The following is a 20,179-nucleotide window of genomic DNA, read 5'->3' on the forward strand; positions in this document are numbered from 1 at the left end:
GTCAATGTTCTACCCACAAATACTTCATAACAGAGGTGGGCACCTTAGCACAGAGGAAGCCAAAGCACACATAGGATGAACTGAGAGAGTTATATTCCCCCTTTGTGCACTTGCCTGTGGATTGGGAGATCTCCAGATCGCAAGCTGCATTGATCAGTAAATCAACATCCATGCTAGGGAATGCTGCAATAGTTGGATAATTGCTTGTTATTCATTTATTAAATTTATATCCTACCCTTCCTCCCAAAGGAGCCCAGGATGGCAAACATGTCAATAATAGAATACAATTAACACTCCTATAAACAGCCTTCTAAAAACAGTTAAAAACATCTAAAAACCAATCACCTACTTTCACAGCTAATAATTTCAGGATTTCCTGGAACATGCAGTCATGCAGCTGAGAAAAGTCCAGGACCCCTTGGAAGGGTGGCAGTGGCAGCAGTGGGAACCCTACCTGAAGAGTTTGCATAGTGCATTCTTACTTCACTATATTTTATTGTAAAAAAAAAGTAAATGTACTGCCTTCAAGTCGATTCCAACTTATGGCGCCCCAAGGAATTGGGTTTTCATGAGACCGAGAGGTAGTGACTGGCTCAAGGGCACCCAGTGAGCTTCATGGCTATGTGGGGATTCGAGGTCGTAACCCAACACCTTAATCACTACACCACACTGGCTCTCTGTATTTTATTTTTATTTTAACATCACTATTTAACTTTTAAAATTGTTGCGAGCCACTTTGGGCATTTCTCTCTTTATTTTTTAAATCACTCCTAATAATGAACTCAGAGGGTGAGTGCTGACGGAAGTAGTGGGACTAAAAGAGAGCCACTGAGAAACAAGAGGAGAACTTGGGATACTTGGGTCAACCTTAAGGTCTGAAGAAAGAAGTATTTAATTTTAAAAATAAGACTATAAGAACCCTGCCGGATCAGGCCAGTGGCCCATGTAGTCCAGCATCCTGTTCTCACAGTGGCCAGCCACTGCCCATGGGAAACACGCAAGCAGGACCTGCGTGCAACAGCGCTCTTCCCACTTGCGATTCCCAGCAGCTTGTATAAAAACACACAGTGGAAGTATGTAACATAAGAGTTCTGCTGGATCAAGCCAAAGACCCATCTAGTCCAGAACTCTGTTCTCACAATGGCCAACCAGATGTCTATGGGAAGCCTGTAAGCAGGACCTGAACACAACAGCCTTCTCCCCTCCTGCAGTCTCTAGCAACTGGTATTCAGAAGCTTACTGACTTGGACAGTGGAGCTACACTAATTGCCCCCCCCAGCCCAACGAGGGAGTATGCACAGTAATCAGGGTCAGTTGGGGGCTCAGCTGAAAAACGAAATGTTAACAGAAAAAGTGAAAACCACAGTGAAGACAAGGGGGGAGGGGTGTTTTAAAAAGCCAGAGGCAGAAGGAGAGCGTGGACCAAGAGAGAGTGATGGAGGAGAGAAGCACCCGTTGCCGAGGGAGGAAGGGAGTCGCTTGTCAGAGTCAAAGCAAAACCCGGCGGAGAACCGTCCAGTCCCCGCTCTTCTCTCATTGGCAGAGAAAGCCAGGAAGGGAGGGGGATTGCGCTTCTAGCGCAGGCAAGGCGCGCTGCGCCCTTTTTCCCCTTCTGCGCAGCACGGCGCTAGAAGTAGTCGCAGCGCGCGTGCGCCCGCGGGTGCAGCTGAGCGTAGAGGAGAGCGGCGAGCGGAGACAGCAGAGAAGGCGCGCTTCATCTCCGGGCGGCAGAGGGAGCGAGCCTTGAAGTTTTCTCACCACTAGAGCGAGAGAAGAAGGAGGAGGAGCGGGCGGCTGGGTGGGGGAGTTGCCGGCGCCTCTTCCTCCGCACCCACCTGCTGAAGCAGGAAGGGAAACGCAGAAAGGGAGAGCCAGGCGCTGCCGCCGCCAATGCGCGAGACTCCTCAGGTGCGTTTCCAAGCGGGCGTTGCGTTGCTGAGGTAATGGATGGGGAGGGGACCCACGGAGGGTGAGGGTGGCGTGTGTAAGTTAGCGCCTTTTCCTCGTTGGTTCAGAAGAGGGGTCTATCACGATGTTGGGTTGTATGCAACCCACTTTGACTCATTGAAAGGAACGGACCCCAGTTACGCACGGCCCTTCATTTCAGTGAGTCTGCTGTGACTAAAAAGTTGGTTGAAATCAATCCGTAGTTGGGCCGGGGCCCCTCTTGCTGCAACGCGCAGTGGCTCCCTTAGTGGGGCAAAAGGCGCCTGCAGATCTCCTTTTTTGGTGCATTTATGATGTTTTGTGCTCATGATGGTCTCGGGGCGGTTACACGCGATCCTGCTTTCAGTGCTATTTACCCTGTTCTTGGGTTGTCATGCTGCTTCATTTTCCAACCAGTGCATATCCTGTAACTTCCTGCAGAAATCCTGTAGTTTTTTATACAAGTGTTCTGGTTCATTTTTGTCTTGCTTTTGTTGCACTGTAGCCCCTGCCCCCCAGCAATAATGTGGTAGTATCGCAGAACAACTAATGAACCAGGATAACTACCATGAATTTACTAAGAATATGTTGCAGAATACACCTGCAAAAAAAAAAAATCAGTCTTGAGGGCCAAATAAAGAAATAGAAAGATTCCAAATAGCCCATAGGAATTCTACACTGGGTTTCTTTCTATGTGAATTTCTTGTAAGTTAACAGGAAGATGATTGATTGCTTTTACTCTGGCCTTAAAGAGATATTGCTGAATAGATGTAAATACTCTTTCCTTCTGAATGGCATTTGGAATGTGCTGGGTTTTTAGAATGGCTGTTGGTAAGTGCTATGGTAGATTGGACTGGCAATGGAAAACATTAATTAATTAATCAATTAATTGTGACACCTTTTCTTTTTCTTTTTCCAAATAACTCAGAGTGAAGAAAATGATTATTTTAATAAAACAGTCTTTTGTTTTTCCTTAACCATGCAAAAGAGATAATTGAATTTCAGAGACTTAACACATAAAATATTGGATAGGATCCAGACTTAGCTGTGCTCAGAGTAAATCCACTGAAATAAATGAGGTTTAAATTAATAATGTGTTTTAATGTCAGTTCAAAACCTTTTTGCTTACTCGGGCATTTCCAGAATATTGATCTCAGTCGGGTACATTTGTCCATTGATCTTTGTGTAAATATGTTGGATTTATTTTATTGTATTTTGCATAGTATTGATCTCTGTGAAACTTAACTTGCAGCCAAGAGTGCTTAGGACTCTGAGTAGCAAGTTCTCCAGTAAAGGTACAACAGTAGAGTTGGAAGGGGCCTCTAAGGCCATCGACTCCAGCCCCCTGCTCAGTGCAGGAATCCAATTAAAGTATACCTGATGGGTGGCTGTCCAGCTGCCTCTTGAATGCCTCCAGTGTTGGAGAGCCCACCACCTCCCAAGGTCATCGGTTCCATTGTCATGCCGCTCTAACAGGAAGTTTTTCCTGATGTTCAGTTGAAATCTGGCTTCCTATAACTTGAGCCCATTATTCTATGTCCAGCACTCCGGGATGATGGAGATCCTGGCCTTTCTCTGTGTGACAACCTTTTAAGTCTTTGAAGAGTGTTATATTTCCCCTCAGTCTTCTCAAAGCTAAAGACGCATTGTTGCTGTTCACAGTGAATCAGTATCTTGGATCTAAACCTCCAAACCTGGTTTGTCAGAAGCCAGCTAAAGTTTCCGCTTGAGGGAGTAAAGAAAAAGGTAAGCGCGGCTTAACAGTGTAAGCTGCACAATAAGTTCACCCTCAGGTTGTTAAGATAGTGACTCTAGAATATGTGCCAATGCTTGATTTACTCCTCCATTGCATTACTGTCAGCTTCACAGAGTCTCAAAGTGTCTGTTACTCTTTATAGGGCTGATCCAGATGCTTTCATTGCTTTGAATATGTAGTCATCACTAACCTGCTGTAGAGCAACTGGGCTTATTTGCCCCAAGGTAGTATTTCTGTGGTTGGATCTCACAATTTTCATCGCACTTATAGAACACCAATATTTTGTAATACTGACACATGAGATTTCTCATGCAGCTATTTGAAAATGAAGAAGACAATGTGTGCCAGGTGAGCAAGCCCGTCTCCTCCCTTCCTAGGAATGTACTGACGTACAGAGAATCTGAAAAATTAACTTTTTAAATCTCTGGCGTGTGTGCACTCCTGCTCTCCAATGCTGGGAGCAGGAACATTGGAAGCCGAGTTATTGAGTCAGACAGTAGTTCCATCTAAGCTCACTTTTGTCTCTGAGCTGACTGGCTGGCTGTAGTTCTCAGTCAGGTCCAGCCTGAGACATTTTGCTGCCGGAGGCAAAGGACAGGATGGAGTATGCCACATCCCTGCCACAATTCCACATACAGAAACCAGTTGGACTGGCGCATGAATCTTTGACACTGGGAATGGGATAGTATCCTGCACTACAGCTGAAGGCAGCATGCTAGCCTAGGGGGTGCAGGGCAAATTGTGTGGCACACTTAGCTGGCTATCCCATTCTACCAAATGGTAGGGTTGGCCCTTTCCCCAGGATTTCAAACCAGAGTCTTTTCCAGATCTGCCTGCTGGGGATTGAACCCGGGACTTTCTGCATGCAAAGCTTTCAGCTTCCTTTTTTGGGGGGTGGGTGGGTTGGGGAAACACTGATGAGTAGGCTATTCCTTCTACATCAACTAAGAGCAGGATACTCTGCTGCTGTTGGATTGAGGCTGATCTGTGTGTAGAGGGAAGTATAATTTTTTGGATTATGTACAGTATTTAAAGTATTTTTATTCTGCTCTTCAGTAAAAAAAAAAAGTCTCCAAGAGCAGCTTTCAACTATCAGTAATAAGGTTGTGCACACACAGCACGGGTGAAGCATGTAATTTCCCCCAAAGAATCCTGGGAACTGTAGTTTAAGGGTGCTGAGAAATGTACTTTTACGAGTGGTAAACTATAGTTCCAGCATTCTTTGAGGGAAGCAGCATGCTTTAAATGTATGGAGTGTACGCAGCCTCATCCCTTCCCTCAGTCTAAAAGACAGGGCACATTGGGGAATGTTGAGCAGGTCTGTTAACTTTGCACATTCTGTTCTAGATTAATTCACCTGGAGTGATTCATGAGTGGAGGTCTGCTGCCCAATTCTGCACCCTCTGTGGCCTTTTCTCTCCGTTTTGCCAGACCCTGTGTGTTGAAGGACAAAGGTCTACAGTAGGGAGCCTCCAGTACCTATAGAGGTTTCCCTACAGGTTTAGACCCCTGGAGGTCCTCTGCATGCCCTTTCCCAACCTTTGGGTCCCCAGATGTTGCTGGACTACAATTCCCATTGTTCCTGACCATTAGCCATGCTGGCTGGGGCCCATGGGAGTTGTTGTCCAACCCAAAGGCTGTTCTAGATCTTTGGAAAATTAGGGTTGTACTCGTGGATGTTCCCCACACAGGAGGCTCTTCAGAAGTCCACCCTTGAACTTGTTGGCTGCTTGTGTGGGGCGGGGGAAGCAAAATGTGAAGTGCTGGAGGGAATGTGGCTTGGCAGCACATCCCCGCTCTCCCTTGCATGGTGAACACTGTGTGCAGAAACTGAACTCCCAAACGGCGCAATAAAGAGTTGGAACAAACACTCATCTTTACACATGAATGTGGCAATATTGAGTTGCTATGCTTCTAGGGCACTGTTCTTCAACGTTGGGTCCCCAGATGTTGTTGGACTACAACCAGAGCTTGGAAAAGTTACTTTTTTGAACTACAACTCCCATCAGCCCAATCCAGTGGCCATGCTGATGGGAGTTGTAGTTTTTAAAAAGCAACTTTTCCAAGCTCTGACTACAACTCCCATCAACCCCAGCCAGCTTCGCCAATGACCAAGAATGATGGGAGTTGTCGTCAAACAACATGTGAGGGACCCAAAGGTTGAAGGACAGTGTATTAGGGTGTCTGCTCTCATTTGCAGCAAGTTTAAAAATGTAGGAAGTTGCCTTATACTGGGTCAGACAATTGATCTTTAGCTCAGTACTGCCTACACTGACTAGCAGCATCACTCCAGGGTTTCAGGCAGGCATCTTTTCCAGCCTGACCTGGAGATGCCATGATTGAACCAGGGACTTGAGATGCTCTGCCACAGAGCTACATCCCCTCCCAAATGTGTGAAGTTTAACATACGTTGGCATAATTTAATGGATTATTTTGGATTTTGAGAATATTCTGCAAGTATTTGATATAACAGGAAGGCTTGCTGTCGTCTTATGTGTACTGTTCTGTGTTTTGAGATGGAGTGCAATATTTTCTCAGAAGAAAGCCCGTTGAGTTCAGAGAGGCTTACCCCCAAGTAAATGTGCACAGGATTACAGCCTAAATGTTGCCCATTAACTCCTTGCTTTATGCAAATATTAAATCAAAGTAATGAAACTCTATTGACATTATGGAGCAAACTTACTGACCATTGCTTGCTTATATTGTCTATTTTCTGCCAAAGCAAAATAGCTTAAATTAAAACTGGCAGGAGAATGAAGTCTAGTGAAGGCTGCACATGTGGTTGTCACATGCAAGCATGCCACTTGATGCTGATTAGGAAGTGGGGGTGAGCCGGCAGAGAGCAAAGATAAGTTTGCATCTAGTATGATAGCATCCTGTTCATACTCTGATCTTAATCCAAACGTTTTTTTGATGTCCTGTGGGATCCCTTTCAGTGTAAACCTTTTGCGATGTCATGCTTGGCAGAGAAGGGAAAGCAAAACTAACGAGAATTTGGCCTTACAAGGAATGAACAACACAAATTGGTGGTGAAAAGGAGGAAGTAGCTTGGTGCAAATTAATTTACTCTCACCTTTTATAAATTATGACAGGTCAATGAATAAGCGAAAAGTTTCTTGTTATACTGCAGTTTTCTGTACTGCATGTTTGGTGATCATATAGTGGAGCTGGGCAGAGGCTTGTTGCAAGAAAGAGAGGCAATTGCAAAAGAACTTTCCTTGTTTTCCTAGTAAGACCTGGACCAATACAGCACTTCCACACTGTGAAGAGAGAACATACCGACCTTTCTGCTGACCTATAGGACTGCATGTGATCTAGCTAGCTTCCTATTTGTCATTCTGTGTATTTAAAAGGAATGGGCCAAATCCCGTGTGTCTGACTGCAAGCACAATTCAGAACATTGAAAATGGGAGGGGGGCAGCAAGATAACAGGTTTAAATTATCGAGGGTTTAAATTATCGAGTTAAACTATAAATGGTAGAATTTCACTTTTTTTGTAATGTGCTATTGTAGTGTGGGAGGTCAGATGTGCTGGTTTGTTTTGCATCCAGCTATGAGCAATTAATTTTTTTTGTACGCTTGATGGCTTTTGACCAAATACTAAAGATTTGACTTCCATACCATCAAAGATAAATGAACTATAGCGATACGAGCAGTTCATGGTAGATGTGATACTTCAGTACTCCAAGGAGCCGTTGGATTCTTTCTGTAGGTTTTCTCTAAAGCAACAATTTGTGGTGTTCTGTGCCCTCTCCCCATAGGTTATAATGTATATTGTATGTCTGGCTGGGGTGCCCTCCACCTATTTCTTTATTTTTGGTATCCTGTGTCTTGCACAAAATATAATCCAGTAGATAGGTCACTAAAATGTGCATCTGGAAAGCATGAATCCAAATCTCTTCTTTGCCTTAGACTTGGAGCCACTTCACTCATTATCTGGCAAGCTGGGACACAAAGTCTGCCTCTGACGTGGGGTGGCTATAACGCAGCCTTCCCCAACCGGTGTGCCTCCAGATGTTGTTGGACCACGACTCCCATCAGCTTCAGCCATTGGCAATGCTGGATGAGGCTGATGGGAGTTGTGGTCCAATAACATCTGGAGGCACACTGGTTGGGAAAGGCTGCTATAACGTGTGACCCTCCAAAGGTGGTTAGGCTACAGCTCTCATCAGCTGCAGCTAGCATGGAGAATTGTCAGGGATTATGGGAATTCAGTCCAAAATATCTAGACTGGTTGGTGAAGACTTGTACCACCTCTGGCCCTGGCCATTACTCATACTGGCTTGGGCTGATGGAAATTGTACATGACATCTGGAGGGGCCACATGGTTTGACACCCTTGTCATAATGCAAGGGTGGGGAACCTTTGGCTCTCCAGATGGTGTTGAACTATGCCTCCTGTCAGCCCCAGGAAACATGGTCAGGGATGGTGGGAGTTGTAGTTCAGCAACATCTGGAGAGCCAAAAGTTCCCCACAGCCTGCCATTAAGGCAAGTTTTACAGATGTTTATTTCAGAAACCCAAAGCATTAATAGCTGTGTATTCTAACCTTGCAGTCTGCATGCACTGGGGCTGCAGCTTGCATTAGTCTTCCCCTAGCCACACAGCTGATGGCTGTGGAGGTAGTGGTGGTGATGGTTGTGTATTCTGCATAACAACTTCCTTGTGCTTATCAGAGTGTGCCCATGGGTGAAGATACCTGCTTTTTCCAGGAAAATATTTGCACACCTGACTGTGTGGGGTTGTGTGTGTCCAATTTGGGGATTATCAGTAGCTTTCATGCATATATGTCATAAGACTGCATGTTCTGAGCGACGTACCCATGTTTTGGATGCTCTCTCTCTTTTACCTTCTTCACAGTCTGTAAAAATTGAACTGTTTGCCCTGTTCTCATGCTCTGGTTAAAGGAAAAATACAAATGTCGAAAACAATGTTATGAAAAATTCTTCAGAGTTCATAATCTGTGTAACATCAGGAATTATTTTAGCCTTCCGGCAAAGAGATGATTGGTCTGAATGTTGGTCTGGTTGTGACTGTCTTATCTCTCTCTCTGTCTCGTTCCCACCCAACTTGTATAAGCACAGTAACAGGTTAGTAATTTTTTTTTTTAGAGGGCAGAGGAAGAGACTTTAGATTGTGGCACTGTTAACATTTACAGAATGAAATGGAGATTAACCAAGAAACAGAAGGGAAAGATGGAAGTCAAAGGGAGCCCATTGTTCTCCAATTTCCTCTCAGGTTCCAGGTGCTCATGACAGAAATGCACCTGACTTCTGCTTTGGGTGAGCTGGCATGTCTTGTAAAAAGTCTGAAGTTCTTTCCAATAGTGTAGTGCAGTTCAGAAATGCAGCATCTCTTCATGATAATCATGCCACACCCCTCACTTGTTGTCTGTCATCATCTCCGCACTCCTCCTTATGCGTGCTTTCTCCCACAACAACAGACGTCCTTAGGAGCCAATGAGCTGGAAAGGAGCTTCTCAGTGGCTGACTCACCTCCTTTTCCTGCTGATTGGAGCCAATCAGAGTGAAGGACAAGGAAGCATGTTAGAAGATTCTTCTCAGTGGCTAACACACATCATTTTCATGCTGATTGTCTCCTAGGACTCTGGAGACATAGAGACACACCTGGGACCCTGCTCCCCCAACATGTTAGAGGACTAAGACCCCCTCGACAGCTACACCCCTGGTTCTTTCTGGTATACATTATAAGCTATGCAGCTGAGGTCTTGTGTTGCATATCTGAAGGTGAAATTGAGTATGTCTTTTATGTGCGTGGCTTAGTGTGAGCATGTGAGGGGGTAGTAGACAAAGGAAGAAAATCGGAGCCTCAAGACCAGCCTTCCTCAACCTGGTGCCCTCCAGATGTTTTGGACTATAACTTCCAAGCAACGAGGGTGGTAAGCATCCAAGATAAAACAGGAGAAAAAAGAGGGGGGAGACCCCAAGATGCTGAAAAAAGGAATTCTTGAAATGAAAATCCAAATAAGTTTTATTAAAAGAAAGCCCGAAGTGTTTCGGCCACTCAGTGACTTGGCCTTCGTCAGGGGATGAGCAGGTCTAAAAAGTATATCTTCAACAATTATGTCTTATATGGCTCAATGGTCATTATTCAGTTGCACAGAATTAATGCAGAAACTCCATGCACATTTATGCAGACATAATTGCTGAAGATACACTTTTTAGACCTGCTCATCCCCTGACGAAGGCCAAGTCACTGAGTGGCCGAAACGCATCAGGCTTTCTTTTTAATAAAACTTATTTGGATTTTCATTTCAAGAATTCCTTTTTTCAGCATCTTGGGGTCTTCCCCCTCTTTTTTTCTCCTGGACTGTAACTTCCATCAGCCCTGGCCGATACAGCAACACAGCAATGCTGGTTAGGGCTAGTGGGAGTTGTTGTCCGAAATATTTGGAGAGCACCAGGTTGGGGAAGACTGCTCAAGACAAACTGGATGAGCTGTTGAAATAAGCTTTAGAGTGTTGTTTTTCTGTGGGTGCTCTCAGATATTGGGTCAAAAGATTCGCATCCACAGCAGCCCATGGGTGATGTTCAGTGCAAGGGTTTTGGGTAGTGCAATAGGTCTTTCCCCCTTTCCTACCCTTGAGTACGCCTCACACACTCCCAATCTGCTCCAGGGGATTGGGGGCATGAGGAGGTGAAGTGGGAGAAAGCATTCTTTTGCGCAAAGAGAAAACCTTGAACTGATGGAACATTCACAGAGTGCTATGTTAGATACAGCCCCATGTCTGATACTCTTGAGAGCAAGAGTGGAAGAACAGCTTGTCATTCATTCTGTTTAGTCTTCCAGGCAGTGGTTGGCCATGTGCTCTTTGGATGCCCTTACTTATAATATTTTCACTCTGCTCTTCTGCTAAAAAAGAGCAGCTTACAACAATTGATTATAAGACTGAGCCTGTCCTGAGGTTTCTTTCCCCTATTGGAATCTCTGTGTGCCTTGCACTTTTGCCAGTCTGAGACCAGGAGTGCCTTTCACTTGTGCCACTTTGTCGCTACCCTTGCTGCACTCCAAAACCTGATGGCCCAGCTGGAGACACTACATTGATTTGAATATGAGACCCAAGCCCAGTAGGGCAGTGTTGTTCAGTGTTGTGTCCAATGACTACAACTCTCATCATTTCTGACTGTTGGCTAAACAGGCTGAGGAGATGGGAGCTGTAGTTCAGCAACATCTGGGGGACCCAAGTTTGAAGAACACTGCAGTAAGGTCTGGACTGGAAGTAGACAAAGGCCAATCTCATCACACACATAGTTGAGTGTGTTGCGCAGTGTGTGAATGCTAAAAGCGTTGTTGCCCGTTCACCACAGAGTCCGGACTAGTTTAGTAATGCTTTATTGCTCCAGAAGACAAACACATGTCGCACAATCCCATTCCTCTTTGCTTCCCATCAACGTAACACCCCCACACTGAACAGTTCTATGCTTCTGAGTTATATGGCCTTGGGCTGTTAATCACCGGCTGATAGCCAGCAGCTGCTGCCTGCTGTAAGCTGCGTACACTTAACCCCTCGATGTCTTTTAGGAAAAATCTCTGACCGGTAAATGCCAACAGAGTGTTGGATGCAAAGTATGACCTGAATTGAACAAGCGTTGCTTTGTACATCAACCAGAAGATGGCATGGTGCAGACAACTAGCCCAGAAGCCATCACTTGGGTCTGCTGTGGAGTGCTATGTAATAAAAAAAATCTGAGTTTGCCTGAGTGAAGCTGGCTTTGGACTGAGGTTTTAAGCCACCTAGACCCAAGGCAGCCTTGGAATTTGGCTGCACATCTAAGGAAGCCCTACCCTGCCAAGGTAATTAGGGGCTGTACTGCAAAGTCCTACTCAGAATAGACCCATTGAAATTAATGAACCTAAGTTACTCATGTCTTCAGCGGGTCTTCTCAGACTAACATTGAATACCACCCTGGATGTTTGTGATGAACCCAGGTTTGAAAAGCTGGGTAATCTAATGTTTGAGCAGAACTTCCAAGTTTTCTAGATATCTAGTGGTTGTCTTTGTTTCCCTCCCACCAGTATGATTAAGTTGTAAATCACAATGTGTAATTTTGACCTGTAGGACCTGATCAGGTGAGAGGAGATCATTTTTTGCAAGATCAAAGTTAAATCTATTTGTTTCAAGGCCGAGCAGGCTTGGTCATTAGCATCAAATTACTTTAATGGAGTGCCTTGGCTATTCAGATGCTTTCATATATGAGGGCACATTGCTCCGAACTGCTAGGTAGAGCTACCCAAACGTCCACGTTTGCTAAAATGTCCACGTTTGCCAATAATAAAAGCTGTCTAATTACTCTACATCCCTGTTTCCACCTACCAAGGATCCACTGTGTTTGCCCTAAGCATGGAGACAGGTGGCAGTATCCAATGCAGTTGTTCCATTGGTGCAAGGATTTACACAGGTGCAATGGAATTCCCCACCCACTTTCTCCCCCTGCCCACCAATGCCCTCCCCAGATCTGCTCAGGAGGGTTGGAAAAAACCCCAGAACAGATTAAGGGGGTGCAGGAGGGGAGGGGAGAAGGAAAAGGTCCATTGCACAAGCAAAAATATTTGCACTAACAGAAGGGGTGACTTGGCACTACTTTGGCACAAGCTGGACCTGGATAACAGCTGGAATTCCTATTTCCAGATATAGGGAGATCAGCTGTCTTTTTATTTCTCCTTTCTGAAAGGCAGTAATGTAGTGGCAAATTCAAAAATGCAGGGTCCCTTCATGATGGTCACAGACACATCTTCCCCCCTTTTTTTCTTTTGCTGATGCGTAGACATTGAGATCCTTGTTAATGCCTTCCCCCACCACAACAGATGCCCATAGGAGCCAATCAGCATGAAAGTGGAGAGTGTTAGCTACTGAAAAGAGTCTTCTTCATGGCTGACTCACCGCCTTTTGCTCTGATTGACTCCAGTCAGCAGGAAAGGACAAGGAAGCAAGTTAGAAAATTCTTCTTGGTGGCCAACATATTCCCCTTTCATGCTGATTGCTTTGTAGGGCACTGGAGACCTTGGGAGCCTGCTTCTAAAAAAATGAAGGATCTAAGACCCTGGATGACTACAGCCCTACTGAAAGGCCTTGGTGCAACTTGAAAACTGGGTTAGCACCTAAAAGAGTCTCATTTGAATGTCTCCCACCTCCTCCCACATTATCTCTGTTGTATTTTGTACATTGTCTTGAGATATCTTGGTTGAAAGCAATTCATCATCATTATCATCTTGAGTGTCTTACCTGATGCGCGTGGCTTCATGCACAGCCAGACAGTGTGTTTTCTCTTCTCACCCCCCCCTTTGTTTAACATCTAGCCTGACAAAGCGCTTTGGAGACCTCAAAAGCTTACACACACGTTGTTTGGCCTAATAAAGAAAGGTGTTGCTCTGATAATCAGTCTGGATTCCCCCCTCCCCTATATATCCTCTTTGTGTGATGCCCTGCCCTGGCCTCCATCCCAATGATCTGGCTGTTTCCAGTTACTTGTTTTTATGAGTGTTCTGTAGAATTGATTGTTGCCGTGTTTTAGTGGCCAATTCAGTTCATTCTTCATTCCTGTAGCAGGGAGTCATCCAGCTTCACCCAGGCATGGTAACTTGCTGTGCTGGATTCTAATCTCTCTTTAAAGTATGCTCACTCTTTTTCTTAAAAAAAAAAGCACACACACATACCTGTAATTTGATTTGCACTAAGGGTGGTAAAAGGAAGAGATAAGCTGAGAAAACAAAAATATGACTCTTTTTCCTGTATACTTTCGATATCTTGGGGAGGAACCCTGTGATGAACCTCATTGTGGGATCTGTTACCTTATTGTCAGCTAAATGGTGAAAATATATTATTCACTAACAGGCAAAAAAACCTTGCAGTTTAAGAATGTACCTGGAGCCAACAGATATTTCTATAAAAGTTTAAAAAGCAGGGAAATTGGGCAGCTATAGTGAACGTACCAGGGGAGAAGGAGAGCTGACCTCCTCTCTGAGATATTGCACTGCCCTACACATTTGTAAAAATGGAAACACCATTTGGGTTGGTCTTTCACAGTCCAATCCATTTCCTGTGTAGCTTGGAAAAATTTGGTAACGTGCCTCTGAGCATATTTATTTATTTATTTATTTATTAAATTTATATACCGCCCGACTAGCAATAGCTCTCTGGGTGGTGAACATAAAATAGCATAAAAATACAATGAATAACAAAATAATACTAAAATACAATCAACAATCCAATACAATAAACATTTTTAAAAGTAAATCAGTGTAACTTAAAATGCTTCAGAGAATAGGAAGGTTTTGACCTGGCGCCGGAAGGAGAGCAGAGTCGGCGCCAGGCGTACTTCCTCGGGGAGACTGTTCCATAGTTCGGGGGCCACCACTGAGAAGGCCCTAGATCTTGTCATCACCCTCCGGGCCTCCCTGTGAGTTCGAACCCGGAGGAGGGCCTTCGTAGCAGAACGTAGTGCATGGGGCGGTTCATATCGGAAGAGGCGTTCCGCAAGGTATCGTGGTCCCGCACCGTATATGGTGCATAATGGCAACACATGCAATCAGGACTACATCTCCAAAGATGGAGAATTACATTTTTCCCATGACTATACAATTATTGGGTGATATCCAGTGTTAGTCATATTCATAGTAGTCTCTTGATTTAAATGGGCCTGCTCTTGAGTATGACTTTGTTCTCAGGGATAGGGAATCCTTTTCAGCCACACTCTCTTGTTGTGCCACTCAGCACATTTGCTGGATGAGGGCCTGCAGTGATAACATAAGGATATGGTAGGTGCAAGCATTTTTTTGTAAACCTCTCAGAGGTCTTTACATTTAAGCAGTATATAAATTTTATTAAATAAAATAATAATAAAACATAGGAGGAGACATTCTGGGCAGCATTGTGGTCCTGAGCTGTATAAGGTCGAAACCAGCACTTTAAATTTGACAGAGAAACATATCTGAAGCCAGTGTAGTTAAGCCAGAATTAGTGCAATTGGTGTAGGACAGGTGTGTGTGTGTGTGTGTATATATATAGAGAGAGAGAGAGAGAGAATGAGAGAGAGAGAGAGAGAGAGAGAGAGAGAGAGAGAGAGAGAGAGTGTATATATAACGAAAGAAAATAGAAATGGACTGCCTTCAAGTCGATCCCGACTTATGGCGACCCTATGAATGGGGTTTTCATGGTAAGCAATATTCAGAGGGGGTTTACCATTGCCTTCCTCTGAGGCTGGGAGGCAGTGACTGGCCCAAGGTCACCCAGTGAGCTTCATGGCTGTGTGGGGATTTAAACCTGGGTCTCCCAGGTCGTATAATAGAAGTGTTAGTAAGAATATCATATAACCCAGCATAAACAGTTATATAAACAGCCGCCGAGGAGCAAGCCCTGAGTGAAGAGACTGGTGCCATTTGATGACCTTGGCTGGGGCAGTCGGTGGTGGCAGGACTAAAATCCACTCTTAGCATGGCATCACTAATCCATCATCTCAGTCGTCTTGGAGAAAGGATCTCTCCACCAGGTCTTTCCCCTCAAGATCCATTCCTTTGGATTTCACCTGTACCCATCCTTCTTCTCACCCACATTTATTTATTTATGTATTGCCAATTGTAAATTGTATTGTTTTTATTGATGTATTTTTATATTGATGTATTTTTATATTTGTGTTTTTTTGTGAGCCGCCTTGAGGGCCTTTTGGCCAAAAGGCAGAGTAGAAATCAACAACAACAACAACAATAAACCTTTAACATCGCAGTTGTATTTTAGCGTATCTTAAGTGTGTGTGTATGTATATATGTATGACTGTCTGCCTTGTTCAAAAGTCTGGCCACAGAATTCTATATCCACTGCAGTTTCCACAGTCTTCCAAGGCATGTCTTGCATATAATACATTGCAGTTATATAACAATGAAGTTACTGGTGTATAGACCACAGAAGCCAAGATATCCGCATCCAGATAGGGGCATAGTTGGGCCACCAAATGAACCTCAGAGAAAGTGCTCTGCGGCATGGACACCGCTCGTGCCTCCAGTGACAGTAGTGTATCCATAGACACCCCCAAGCTACAACCCTCCTCCTTCAAGAGGAGTGCAGCCTTGTGCAGACCAGGGTTGAACACCACTTATCTCGGCAGAAGAATCTCCCACTAACGGCATCTCTGTCTTGCCTGGATTGAGCTTCACTTTATTGGCTCTCATCCGGGTACGTTCTTGCCATCGCACAGTGGTTCAGTATGCCCACTGCCGCACTTGCATGAGATGAAAAGGAGAAATAGAGTTGCATGTCGTCAGCATTTTGACAGCAGTGCGCTATGAAAAAGGTGAATTCCATGTTAGGGATCGTTGGTAAGCCAAGTCCGTTGATTTCAGTGGGTCTGCTCTGAGTATGACTTAGTTGGATATTGCCAGTTATTTATGAGCACTGAGCCATAGGTGGGTCATAGAGCATCTGCTTTGCATGCAGAAATTCCTGAGTTCAAGCCCCGGCAGGTCGGGTTGGGAGAGGGCTGTGTCTCAAACCTTGGGAGAGCCACCGGCAGTCAATGTAGACAATACTGTGCTAGATGGACTGTGTGTCTGACTCCATATATGTGCTTCTCTTTATACTACCAAAAAGGCTTGCAGCAATACAGAAAGAAAATGATGTGGGAGTCAAATTCAATAAGCCAGAGCCTAAAAATGATCATGCACCCAACAGTTAAAAAAAAACACCCAACAACCCCTGACAATATCTGCATGATCACCATTAAAATAAAACAGCAGTTGAATTACTGCCAAAGAGCAGGAAAGATAAGCGACAATGAAAAGGAAACTCTCGGCGTGGTTTCATTCCTGGTCAGTCACAGTCTGTTACTCCATTAGCACTGAAAATAAGAGTGTTTTCTGCCCTGGGTAAGCTTCCTTGTCTTTCACTACCAAGACAGCCCCCTCTTTTGTCGCCACCCTCTGCTATTGGACGGCCTTGTAGAAAAATAGTAAATAAAAGTAAATGTGCAGCCATTGGAGAACGTATTTTTTGTTCTTGCAACTGAACTTTCTCATCCCCTTCTCAGTTCTCCAGCCCCCCAGAAACCTTCTCCCCCCAAGGGTCAGAGCCCCCCTCCTGCACAGAGGCATGTCATAGAGGGCTGCAGATGTAGTAGTGGTGGTGGTCAAGATTTGCTGTACTTACAAGATATGAATAGGGTGGTTTAACAGATTCTGTTGGAGGTCTCTGATTCATAGGATCGCCATAAATCGTAATCGACATAAAGGCACATAACAACAAATTACCTCTCAGTGGCTGGGGTGTATTTTGGGGTGCATTAGAGTAATCTGTTAAGGTGAAACTTCAGTTGTGTTACCAGAGGCATTAGCCATAATAATAGGCTGACAAGGAAAGCAATACTTGGCTAACAACTGGGTATTTTTCTTTTTCTTTCTCTTTTGCAAAAGTCAGCATGTATGAGGACAGACCATAGTTATGTCTTCGGTTGGTATGCAGCGATTGCAGGTTGTTGCAAGCAAAATAATAATAATAAAAGAAATGCCTGGTTCTTCCCAGGTGACATTCTTGGGTACTGGATGTTAAATGACTCGAGCTTAGCATAAGGTGGAGAATTCCTGTTTGTGTACCTGCCTGGAAGCCAGTTAGTACATGCAAATGGGAAGTCTTCTATCCCTTTCTCAGCTGGTATTTCCTTTAAGCCCTGAAAAAGTAAAAATTTTTGCATCCCTTAATTATAATCCTTTCATTGCTTTTAATGACTTTTAATGAATTTTGTAGTAAATTATAATTATTTGTGTTTCCTTGTCCTTGAGTGTGAGGATGAAGTGAAACTTCTTAGAGAGTCTTCAATTAACAGGTTTGAATCCTTCAAGGCAGATGGGACCATCCCCTTTCATAATGAGGGCTTATTGCCTTTTATTAAAAGACTTTCTAGTAAGATAATGTATAAAGGGTTTCATTCACCCTGCAGGGAAGTCATACCAGTCATCATTTTAATCCTGCATAAAATCCGAGGGATAATGGGATAGTGATTTGTCCCAGCCCTAAAACTTGGCAGTCACTGTTAGGCCATGGGAACCAACATGTCTGTTTTAAAAAGCATGAAAAATACAGGGTCAGTTAACTGTAGATAACAGTCTGGAAGAGGTTGGCCTTGGGGTGCATACTTCACATTTCTGTAAACTGGAAGCTGCTGCTTGCTTTCTTTCCATTTATCTTAATCCTAGGGAGAAACGTAATGTGAGAAAATGAAATAAATAAAGGGGGTGGGTGGGAAAAGGAGGAGAGAGAGATTATTTGGAATTCTTCAAGCAGTAACTGGGATGTGGGTGGAAAGTCTGGCAAATCTACTATCCTGAGGTTAAACGGTCATGATCCCATCAGTAGCTGTTCCCTGGAATTCAGAAGAAGGAGATTTAGCAGTGCAAGCCTATATACATATGTACTTGCAAGAAAGCACCATTTAGTTCAGTGGAACTTATTCCCAGGTAAGTGGGTTTAGGGTTACAGCCTGTGGCTCTTTCCAATGCCATTCCTGCTTGGCCAGTTGTGAACACAGTAAGAACAAGGCTGTGAGCACACTTGTCCCTTATAGTAAAGCATTTCCGTTGGCCGGGCCTGGAGGGGGGACGGGTTGATCTGCCGATCAGTTGCGAAATCTCTTTAAAGCAATTTTTTTAAAAAAACACTCTAGCTGATCCCATCAGGTTTTAAAGCAAAAAGGGGTGGGGTTGACTAGCATTGTGGGGGCCCGTTTTCAGAAAAGAATAGTGGAGACTCATTGGAAATGGCAGAATAGTAAGTGTGTCAACCCCAATATTAGATGTGCTTGTATTTGAATTTATTGCTACTCTGAAGTGTATAAAAAACAACTTGGATATGTGGTAGTTCTAAGCTTTAGGGCTGAAAGCAAATTTAGCTTTTTAAACTCATGTTTTATATGTTCTTCCCTAGGAAACTTATGTAAAACTCTTTGAAAGACCTTAGATCTAAGTAATCTAGTTGCTCAAGTTTAACAAAGTTGAGTCTTGGTTAAACTAACAAAGGAAGTGAGCTTTCCCAAGGAACTCTGTTTTAATAGCTCTTGTTAAACTAATTAAGCAGTTTATGAGTCAAATCCTGCTGGCTCAAATGCAGGCACTTTGCAACATAGCTCAAGTCCTTTGCAAGCTGATTTTTGGCAATTTATTGGCGACAAGTTATAAACAATAAGTGGGCAAATGTGCATGCTGTAGGTATTTGTTGTTGTTATGTACCTTCGATTTCGACTTATGGCGACCCTATGAATCAGTGACCTCCAATAGCATCTGTTATAAATCACCCTGTTCAGATCTTGTAAGTTCAGGTCTGTGGCTTCCTTTATGGAATCAATCCATCTCTTGTTTGGCCTTCCTCTTTTTCTACTCCCTGCTGTTTTTCCCAGCATTATTGTCTTTTCTAGTGAATCACATCTTCTCATGATGTGGCCAAAGTATGATAACCTCAGTTTCATCATTTTAGCTTCTTGTGATGGTTCTGGTTTAATTTGTTCTAACACCCAATTATTTGTCTTTTTCATGGTCCGTGGTACCCACAAAGCTCTCCTTCAACACCACATTTCAAATTATTTTTCTCTTATCCACTTTTTTCACTGTCCAACTTTCCAATCCATACATAGAGATCGGGAATACCATGGTATCTGCAAAGCTGTCCTCCAACATCACATTTCAAATGAGTTGAAGTAGATATATTTTCAGTAAAGTTGACTAAGAGCTGGTTTGGTGAATGTTGGGCAAATCTCCCACAAAATGCTACACCTTGATCCCATCTGATCAAAGTGTAGCATTCATACAGTGTTGTGTGTTTCTTATCAGATGAGATATGTCTTTGGCGTTCCGTTATCTGTCTTCTAGTTTTAAACTCAGATGATGATAAATTGAACAAAGTGAAAAAGCTTTCTAGAGAGAAAGTAATTGGGAAGCCTTTTGCAGGAATGAGACATTTTTAAGAGGTCCAAAGGAAATCCTAGGCTTTATTTATTTATTTATTGGATTTTTAGCCTGCCGTTTACCATAAGGTCCCAGAGTGGGTTACAACAATAAAATACACAATTATAAAACAGTTCCAATAAAATAAGAAAAATGTAAAAGCAATGAAAAACAGTTCCATATATAAAAAGCAATTTCATATATAAAAACAATACCAACATTTACAAATTCGATATGTAAAAACTGTTAAAATACTGTTTTACAGATGTAGGCAGGGATAAATATCTCCACTTAAAAGGCTTGTTGTTAGAGGAAGGCGTTCACTAGGTGCCGAAAAGAAAAGATATGGTGCCTGTATGAGATGTAATGGGAAGGATTCCAAAGGTAGGTGCCACCACACTAAAGGCACAATCCCTATACCGTATGGAATGGACCTCTTGATAAGATGGTATTTTCAGGAGACTGTCTCCTGAAGAGTGTAATGAATGAGTGAGTATATCAAGGGTGAGAGGATCTATATTGTTGGTTGTAAGATTCTGGGGAGCAAGCAAGTAGCTCA

The 20,179-nt window shown here is 43.6% G+C and overlaps 1 protein-coding gene across 13 annotated transcripts in view; it reads left to right on the forward strand.

The window, feature by feature from the left end:
• The first annotated feature begins 1,513 nt into the window (after positions 1-1,513).
• The window catches only part of SYTL2 (synaptotagmin like 2), a 100,522-nt gene continuing 81,856 nt past the window's right edge, over positions 1,514-20,179 (forward strand). For 4 of the 13 annotated variants that reach the window (XM_061628909.1, XM_061628918.1, XM_061628919.1 and 1 more), the window contains exon 1: positions 1,516-1,908. The gene's annotated coding sequence lies outside the window, so the exon portion shown is untranslated. Of the gene's footprint in view, positions 1,941-3,588; positions 3,673-17,979; positions 18,142-20,179 lie in introns of those variants that run through there. The other 9 variants (XM_061628920.1, XM_061628922.1, XM_061628924.1 and 6 more) reach the window with 7 other exon arrangements.

This window comes from Rhineura floridana, chromosome 5 (assembly GCF_030035675.1).
Source record: "Rhineura floridana isolate rRhiFlo1 chromosome 5, rRhiFlo1.hap2, whole genome shotgun sequence".
In the NCBI taxonomy this organism is placed as follows: Eukaryota; Metazoa; Chordata; class Lepidosauria; order Squamata; family Rhineuridae; genus Rhineura; species Rhineura floridana.